We start from the raw sequence: 6,409 nt of genomic DNA on the forward strand, positions 1-6,409 counted from the left end.
GAAAATTTATCAGAGAAAATGAGTAATAAATATCTCGACAATTAATTGATTGAAGTGTACTAACATACATAAACTTATGTATTAAAAAGCTAGCAACATGAGCAATATAAACGTGAATATGTTTACTCACGAGCACGAGTTAAATGCATCATGCATGAATAGTTTTGTCTCTTTCTTAACTTTTGTTAATGACCATTTATAGTAACATCATTATATAACTCAAGTGAACTGCGTTGCATTTTGATTTAAGAATATTTTGCAGTGCAAGAATGCAGATGCAAATGCAGCTCAGATTTTTTACTGAAAATTCCTCAGTGTCTAAAATAAGTATGAACTACGTTGTTCTCGAATTAACTTCGCGGGCGGGGGAATTCTGATGAAACGTCATATCACTGGGATTTTAATGGTGGCACATGTACAATGCAGCATGTGTAAAGTGTCAAATATTTGTCGAATGAATATAGATAAAAAACGTATTGAAGAAGAAGGGGTGAAGGTGTGGGGGGGGGGGGTATGATCAGTTAGATTGTCCCGAATGAAGCAGATATCAATTAACATCATTTTAATTAATAAAAAAATGAATTATACAGTCAAACAAGTAAGTCAAAAGTAAGTCAAGTTCAAATGCTCAAAACATGGTGCCCAAGGAAAGGCCTTCTCACAAGAAATACACATGTGAAATATGAAAGCCCTAACACCAACCGTTCAAAGTTATGGTCAAGTTAAAAAAAGTCTTTCAAAAGTAGGTCAAAATTCGAAGGTCAAAGGGTCAAAGTTGTTAGTATCCAAAGGAAGGTTTTGTCACAAGGATACATAAGTGAAGTAAGAAAGCCCTAGCAACAATTATTCAAAAGTTATGGCCAATGTTAAGTATTTTAAGAGTAGGTCAAACTCCAAGGTCAAAAGGTCAAAGTTGTTGGTATCCAAAGTAAGGTCTTGTCACAAGGATTACATATGTGAAGTATGAAAGCCTTAGCAACAACTATTCAAAAGTAATGGCCAAGGTTAAAGTTTTGCAAAAGTAGGTCAAATTCCAAAGTCAAGGTCAAAGGGTCAAAGTTGTTGGTATCCAAAGGAAGGTCTTGTCACAAGGATTACATATGTGAAGAATGAAAGCCCTAGCACCAACCGTTCAAACGTTATGGCCAAGGTTAAAGTTTTGCAAAAGTAGATCAAACTCCTAGGTCAAGGTCAAAAGGTCACAGTTGTTGGCATTTAAAAGAAGGTCTTGTCACAAGGTATACACATGTGAAGTTTGAAAGCCCTAGCACCAACTATTCAAAAGTTATGGCCAAGGTTAAAGTCTGAAAAAAATTAGCAAAAGTGGGTCAAACTCCAAGGTCATGGTTAAAAGGTCAAATTTTATGGTACCCAAGGAAAGATCTTATCAAAAAGAATACACATGTGAAATATGTAACCCATAGCTCCAACCTATCAAAAGTTATGGGCAAGGTTAAAGTTTTTGCGGAGAAACAGATAGACAGACGGACGGACGGACAGGGCAGAAACTATATGCCCCGAATCTTCGATTATGGGGGCATGATTAATATTATAAAGAAACATCATCAAATCTCCCTTTGAAATAAAAATTATATGCTTGCAAAGTATATTGTTATGAGTAAAATAATTAACGACAGGTGCCCCATTCCCATATGTCAATGTTTCATACATAAATACATTAAGTACTAGTCTTATACTTGGATTAATCGAAAGTAACAATATTGCAAACGTGACTCTGGCTAATTACTCTGTAAACATTTAATGTGGTAAACATATGATCTACCACACACATGAACCTCCACAGTCTTGAAACCCCCACCCCCTCCCACCCCCCGAACTCAAAAAGGCTAACCCTTACCTCTTGGATGGGTGCGAGGCTAACCCTAATCTTTCGGATGGGTGCGAGGCTGACCCTAATCTTTCGGATGGGTGCGAGTCCGACCCTAATCTTTTGGATGTGTGCGAGGCTAACCCTAATCGTTCGAAAAGTCTGTAACATCCTGGATGGGAGAGAAACTAACCTTGATCAGTCAAACCTCTTTTGGGGTGCGAGACTAAAACTACTCAATCGAATAGTGTACAAAGATTAACATTTAATGTCTTGGGTGGGTGCAACCCATCCTATAGTCAGTGTAATTGTGCACAAGGACTAACCCTTATCAGCCAAGCGGTGTGCAAGGACTAATCCTAATAACTCAGGTGAGTGCAAACATTAAGTAAAATCAGTCAAATTGTATTCGATGACTCAATGTCTCATCCTAAATTATTGGTTTTGAATTACGGACAATAGCGTCGAGGATTGACTTCGCAATATTGTGACGTCATAAATGTTAATTGTTTCTCCACACCATCGGACTTTGGCGTGTCAGACCACCGCGCTTGAGCACACGTGTATCACAGGAAACGAGCCATCGAACTTTAGCGTGATCATCGGACTTTGGCGTCCGCGCAGACGTCTAACAATCGGGGTTTCGCGCAGACCATTGGACTTTGGCAAGACCATCGGACCTTTTCGTCACCATCGGACTTTGGAGTCCTACATACATACATACATACATACATACATACATATATATATATATATATATATATATATATATATATATATATATATATAAGGTCAAAAGGTCAAAGTTGTTGGTATCCAAAGTAAGGTCTTGTCACAAGGATTACATATGTGAAGTATGAAAGCCTTAGCAACAACTATTCAAAAGTAATGGCCAAGGTTAAAGTTTTGCAAAAGTAGGACAAATTCCAAAGTCAAGGTCAAAGGGTCAAAGTTGTTGGTATCCAAAGGATATATTAAATATCGACTTTACTATATTGATAGGATTAAATATCTTGCCTTGGTCAATATCTTGAAATCAGCATTTTTTGAAGCCGATATAACTGATAGCAATAAAATCAATCAAATAAAATAAGGTTCCTTAAATGATGTAGATACAATTCAAAATATGTGTATAAATCAGGAGTTATAACACTTTATGTGTTGATAAAACAATAAAATATAATGAAGATAATGCACAAGTTATAACAAAACAAGTGTAGAGACCTTTACGCTTCCGTAATGAGCACATGTATCTGACTGCAACAATAAATCTTTTCTGTCGGTCATCGCAATACATATTCAATTATCAAAAAATATAAACATTTGTGGTATTTCTCTATTATATAAACATGCAAAATGCAAAAAAGTCATACCTATATAAAGATTTCCAAAGATCATAGGTCTTTACGTGATTTAATCACCAAGCGCAATAACATCTCCATAAAATGACTTGCCCGACTTTCCATGTACAAAACTGTGCAAGATACGCAAGTAAAATAACGACTGGTTTATTTTTTCAAAAAAGTGTACATGTCATTCATCCAGTCCTTTGGCAATTTTACAGAAAGAAGAATATCTCATGTAAGTCTTTAGGTTTTGTTGTCTCACTTATTTCGTATCACATGCTCAAGAAAATATTTTTTCCACATTTCATTGTATAAAGGTGTACGTAAATAGTGAACATATCTATTGAATTTTCAATATATCGTACGTGGCATTTACTTCCCGGGAAATTGTACGAAGATAATAAAGTATCAATGAATAGAAATCAGGATTTGTTTACTTCAGTGAAGAAAATACATACAAATAAAATGTTAAGTCAATTTATCATAACCTTGTAGAATGTTTGGAGTGCTTGAATTGATTACAAATTAAGTAATACACTATAGATTTGAATTTATTTGAATTTAGATCAAATTAATTAAAGGACTGATCTCTCTAGTTGCAGAAAAACACAACAGAATCAGAACGCTAGTATACAGTGTAGAGAGTTTTCTTAGAAAGATTATTCTTCACTCAAGCTAGTATAAATTCTCGACAAGGATGTTTATTTTAACATTTTCCTAAGGTTACTTTTTTCAACTACTTCTCTCTTTATAGTTTAAATGGGAGAGGAATTCCGCGATACACATTCATTTGTTTACAAAACACGTGCTCAAAGTATGTTGTGACCTATTTCAAGTGCTTACTTAAAGAATAGTGATGGCCAAACTTCTTTACTTAATTTCTACATTTTCAGCAGGAAGAAATGACTTAATAATTCATAAAACCATTATCTGTACACTTATCTCTCAGATCATGATACACATTTACAATTCATTTTTTAACTAGATACCAAACTTTAAAATTTTCATGAGAATGAATGAATGAATGAATGTGTGCTTCTGAATAAATCAGACGGTCGCTCCTTCAAAATTATTTTGATTATATAAAAATTCTGTAATATATGGTATATGCAATTTGAACTTTACAAATATTATTTTTACATTTTCATTCTTAATTCGTACGTCTTTTGTGTATTGCGTAATTATACATCTTTAGTATACAGCGTAATTATCTGTTATGGGAACAATCATTGACTTTTCCGCATTTTGGTATATTCGTTCATTTATTTTATTTTCATTTTATATTTTGTATTTTCTTCCTGGGTTTCGGATCACGTGTCCTTTTTCGTAAGATTCTTTATAAACTTAATGAATCTTTTGTGCAATATTATCGTACTTTTTACTAAAACTTGTTAATTACCATTTCTCTAATTAAAAAAAAATCGCGTGTCCTGTCTCTTGACTTTTCTTTCCTGTCCTGTGGAAGCAAGTAAGTAAGGATTCGCAAAATATGTCTTGTTTGCTAGTACTATTGTAACATGTTTGGCCACGGAATAACTTCCCACGGACCCTTTGCTTCTCTGCATAAATATGGAAAATGTTTCGTTAAGCCATTTAAAGTTGTTACCTCTGCAAAACGTATGTAGGTGTAGATGAAGATAGTCTGAGAGAACACTTTATCTACTACATATTACATGCAGGTGTAGATGAAGATAGTCTGAGAGAACACTTTATCTACTACATATTACATGCAGGTGTAGATGAAGATAGTCTGAGAGAACACTTTATCTACTACATATTACATGCAGGTGTAGATGAAGATAGTCTGAGAGAACACTTTATCTACTACATATTACATGCAGGTGTAGATGAAGATAGTCTGAGAAAACACTTTATCTACTACATATTACATGCAGATGTAGATGAAGATAGTCTGAGAGAGCACTTTATCTACTACATATTACATGCAGGTGCAGGTAGAGATAGTCTGAGAGAACACTTTATCTACTGCATATTACATACAGGTGCAGGTGAAGATAATCTGAGAGAACACATTATCTACTACATATTACATGCAGGTGTAGATGAAGATTGTCTGAGAGAACACTTTATCTACTATATATTACGTTCATTTACTAGTACACTCCATTTTCCGTCAACTTACAGGGGTTACTTGGTTTTTTTTTAAATTTCTTTTTTAATTTAATTTTTTTTGACGGCTGAAGGTCATGTGATCACTTATTCAGTGTAGACATATTGGATGACTTACATCAAAGTAAGTTTTTTTTGTTGCATATATACAGCCAAAGACGTTTAATTCTGCATCTTCTCACTTTTCCTTGTTCCCTAATTGTCAGGAATACTCTCGCACATATATTCACTGTGTATATTTATGCTTAACAGGATATTACACAGGGAAAAGTGGCTCGCGTGTATTTCATATGAAATTCGCACAAATATCATGCGAATTCTTCGCATGAGAAGGAGACGACAAGGACCACGCATGATATTCGCACGAAAATATCATGCAATTTTCACATGAAATCCGCACGAATATCATGCGAAAAGAAATTCATGCGAAATTCATGTGAAAAAAGAACCCACGTTTCATATGAATATCATGCGAAGACAAGCATATTTTTCGTACCCCAGAAATTAATATCAAGCCATTATCTATGAGTGCCTCCCAAAGCTCAATCCATTAATTCTATCGTTCTTCCTTGGAAACAGAATTTTTGCTTCTTGCAAATGAATTTTCCTTGAACATTTAGTACCATGGATTTAATATCTTCTCTTTTTCTTACTTAGTCAGTTAATCCAGATACAAGTAATGCATGATTATACAAAAAGTAACTTTGAATTTGAAAGAATCAAAACTTGTTTTCTGGACTCCCTGACTAAATAAAGACATTTGTGACATTAATTTCTACATTGAAAACTAAAATCATTGATCTTTTTCTATCTTCTTTATTGAGGTTCTCATCACATAAGATTTCTTTATCTTGAGGATTCTTTTAAGAGGGTGTTGTCTTTATACCTAAAAATACAAAAGTAAACAATCTCAGGTTATTGAAATTCATAATGGACAATATATTTTTTAAATCAATTATGACTACCCTTGGCCCTTAAGTAGGATTAATACCTCTTGGTCATAATCACCTGTATGCCAAGTATGTTCTCCAGATACTACTCCAATAAAAAATTGTATTTTCTGAAATACTTCTATCAAATCTATGAACTTGATCTTGTCTTATGA

This window comes from Saccostrea echinata, unplaced genomic scaffold (assembly GCF_033153115.1).
Source record: "Saccostrea echinata isolate AGI-Se365-2 ecotype Australia unplaced genomic scaffold, CSIRO_AGI_Sech_v1 ptg000033l, whole genome shotgun sequence".
Classification (NCBI taxonomy): domain Eukaryota; kingdom Metazoa; phylum Mollusca; class Bivalvia; order Ostreida; family Ostreidae; genus Saccostrea; species Saccostrea echinata.